General features: G+C 35.3%; 1 long non-coding RNA gene across 2 annotated transcripts in view; it reads left to right on the top strand.

Moving 5' to 3' along the window:
- The first annotated feature begins 1,760 nt into the window (after positions 1-1,760).
- LOC107099497 overlaps positions 1,761-3,226 on the top strand; it is a 12,785-nt gene continuing 11,319 nt past the window's right edge. Inside the window, exons 1-5 of one of the 2 annotated variants that reach the window (XR_001481957.1) lie at positions 1,761-1,842; positions 1,945-2,018; positions 2,104-2,157; positions 2,250-2,355; positions 2,510-2,620. This is a non-coding gene — a long non-coding RNA (uncharacterized LOC107099497). Of the gene's footprint in view, positions 1,843-1,944; positions 2,019-2,103; positions 2,158-2,249; positions 2,356-2,509; positions 2,621-3,226 lie in introns of those variants that run through there. The other variant, XR_001481956.1, reaches the window with a different exon arrangement.

Raw genomic sequence — 3,226 nt, 5'->3', positions numbered from 1 at the left:
TTTTTTTTTTTTTACTGTAAGTCTGTTTTTTTGCAGACAAAAACAGAAAGATTATCATTAATATTTTATTCATATTGCTGGATATGCTGTAACAATTACAAGTAATAGCAAGTGTTACTCTCAGTAACTGTTCAATTGTGTTTAGTCAGTCTGCTTTAGACTGAAAAAATAAAATATTAATGTAGTTAGGATGGCATTATGGATTTACTTTGATTTTTTTATTTTTATGAATATGCTTGTTTTTTTTTTAAGCACTTATTTAGACAAGATGTCATGGACACATCGTACAGCAAGGTGTCACAAGCTCTCCATTAACCCTTGTATCCAGACAATCTGTACTTTGTGTGCATATAGGAAATGCTCTTCCTGGATATCATCTTGCAGCATCTTCCAGTCTCCCAGGAGGTTATTTTCATATCGCTTTAGCTTACTCAAGGGAAGATGCCTTTTAAAAGTGCTTATTTTAGGATGCAATAAAACTACAGGTCTAAACTGAAGGATCTGGGAAGCTTGTGAACTACAAAAATTGTGAAACACTCATTAATAGATGAGAAAATCCCTTTATTGTCCCATAATGGGAAAATTGTGGTGTTAGAGCAGCAAAGGCATTACAGCAAAAGTGGTCACACAAATGTCGATCTTAAAAGGATATATTATATAACAAAATAAGTGGCAGAGTTAAAAAAAATAAACAAAATAAAATACTGAAACAAACAGTATTTTTACAAATATAAATACTCTGCAGTCACTTGAAGAATAAATAATCAATATACAGCTGTGCACATTTTTGCAGTACTGCACATGGGAAAATGGCAGCAACATCAGAGTTGTGCAAAATGACAGCAGCAGGTTATTTAAATGACCAATACATAAAGTGCAAAATCAGCATGAATGTAACAACTTATTGGGGCTGTTGGGAACAGTGGTGGTTATAAAGCCTTGCAGCTGCTGAGAGGAAGGATCTGTGATAATGCCCCCTGGTGCATTTAGGGTGCAGCAGTCTGTCACTGAAGGAGCTTTCCAGTTCAGCAACAGCTTCATGCATGGGGTGGGAGACATTATCCAACAGAAATGTGATTTTAGTTAGGGTCCTTCTGTTTCCCACCTCCTGCACTGAGTCCAGGAGGCATTCTATCACAGAGCTGACCTTCCTGATCAGCTTTTCCAGCAGCTTCAACTGAGCTACAGATTAGCCAATACTCCAACAGAAAGCTCCATAGAAGATGGCTGATGCACTCCAAAGAACCTCAGTCTCCTCAGCTAAATAAAGATGACAATTGTTATATTCAGTGGAAGCAGAGGAATGGTAAGCTGATATACTGAACCACTGAAGCTCTAATGTCTGCTCGGGTGGCGATGTCATCGGCTGAAATTAAAAATGTAAATTTCCCTGAATGTAAATCTCATTATAATGAATACATAAGTTCAGATCAATGATTTTTTACTATAGCTCCACTGTCATCGAATTTTGATAGTCTCCTCAGAGGAAATGTTCTCTAATTCAGGTAGTACACTAATCAATCAATTATCTTTGCCACATCTAAACAAATTTTCTGCCTCAAAACAATAGGCTGTAATTATTTTTTTCTTTTTTTTTGACATGCAAATTCTATATATTTTTTTTACTTCACTGTAAGTAATCCAAATAACACTCAGGGATATTTGCCCACAATGTAATAGGTTTAAGTCTTTAATTCTCAAACACGCCTTGAAACAAGTTGGTGAAAAATGTAATCCCAGTTTTGAAACACTTGTACATCTGTAAAGGTATAAAAGAGAACTTCAACATCCAGAAAGCAACATTACAGCCTCTTCACTTGTCTCTAAAGAAGCCAACTGAAGGTAAGAGGACCTGATAGTTTCTGTAATTATTTTTTTCATCCAGTCTACAGACTTTCACCAATGTGTCTTTTAGAAAGTAATTTAAACTTTGTTGTACAAAAGGTCAGATCACTGTAACCATGCTGAAGGTAGCACTTGTTCTCGGATGCCTCCTGAGCCTCATTGTGGCCGAACCTGTAAGCATAAAATTATGTTTAATTTCATAAAAACTAGTATTTGATATAAAAAAGTTTAATACAGGTATTGTCAAACCTTGTACAGATGGAGCACCAGCGTTTTGCCCGCTCTGACTCATCTGATTCTGATTCAGATGAGGTGAGAGTCTGAACTGATCCTCTTTTAATATAATATCACTGTGAAAGTCCTCTGCTGTGTATGATGATCATTTTTCCTTAATTTCCTCTAAGACCACCACGACCACAACCACAGCAGCAGGCGCTACAACTGCTGCACCTAACCTGAATGCACTCATTCTTCAACTACTTCAACAATTACTTAACCTGTAATCATCATGTGAGTGACAAACAAGTTAAAGCTGGTTTTTGACATTTCTGCTCTGTGTATGATTGTTATTGTTATTTTACTTTTGATAACTGATATTTGGAATTTTCTTCATTGAAGTGGTTGAGTTTTATTGATAATCTTTGACTATTTGATCTCATTTCAGAATCAAGACCTGCTGTTAACCAGAATACTTCTGTTCATCATTAATTGGACAAATATGATTGAGAAGTATCTGTACACTTAACAATAAAAACCCTTATTGTGCAAACTCTTCACTCATTGTTACTTGTCTCAAGAATTTAAAGAGATGTTTTCTTTCAGTTTTTTCTGCACTCTATCTGAAAAATATAAATACCAAAAGTAAAACATCAGGACAAAAAAAGTTTACCATAAAGGAAACCATGAATATTGCTGACATATACATTTTAAAACATCCTCATGCCTCAGAAATAGGCATCAGAATAAAAAGGACGGTACAAAATGTCACATTTTCTATCATTTAAAATAGAAGTTTATATCATATTTTTTCCCCTACACCTTTATTGAAAACTATGAGGCATACTGTACAGCAGTCTGTTTACAAATCCTCAAGAACAATAATGAACACACAATAATTACACAAACTTACTGTTAGGGGGTAAATAATTTAGGGGCTTTTTTTTTGTCATATTTTACACCAGTAGTCACCATCATACATGTAATTCTGAGCTGCTGATAAATAGAGCTAAGCTGTGAAGCAAGGGCGGCTGCTGCTCTCACACTCAAACAGGGGAGGCTCAATGTGTGGATTAAATTGAAGTGGCATGTATTGCATTAACGAATGTTGAAACCCATAAAAACACATCACTACAATGGGTGAAAATATATGCTGTGAATTCGA

This window comes from Cyprinodon variegatus, unplaced genomic scaffold (assembly GCF_000732505.1).
Source record: "Cyprinodon variegatus isolate N-32 unplaced genomic scaffold, C_variegatus-1.0 Scaffold878, whole genome shotgun sequence".
Lineage (NCBI taxonomy): Eukaryota > Metazoa > Chordata > Actinopteri > Cyprinodontiformes > Cyprinodontidae > Cyprinodon > Cyprinodon variegatus.
This window is presented reverse-complemented; position numbering and strand designations above follow the sequence as displayed.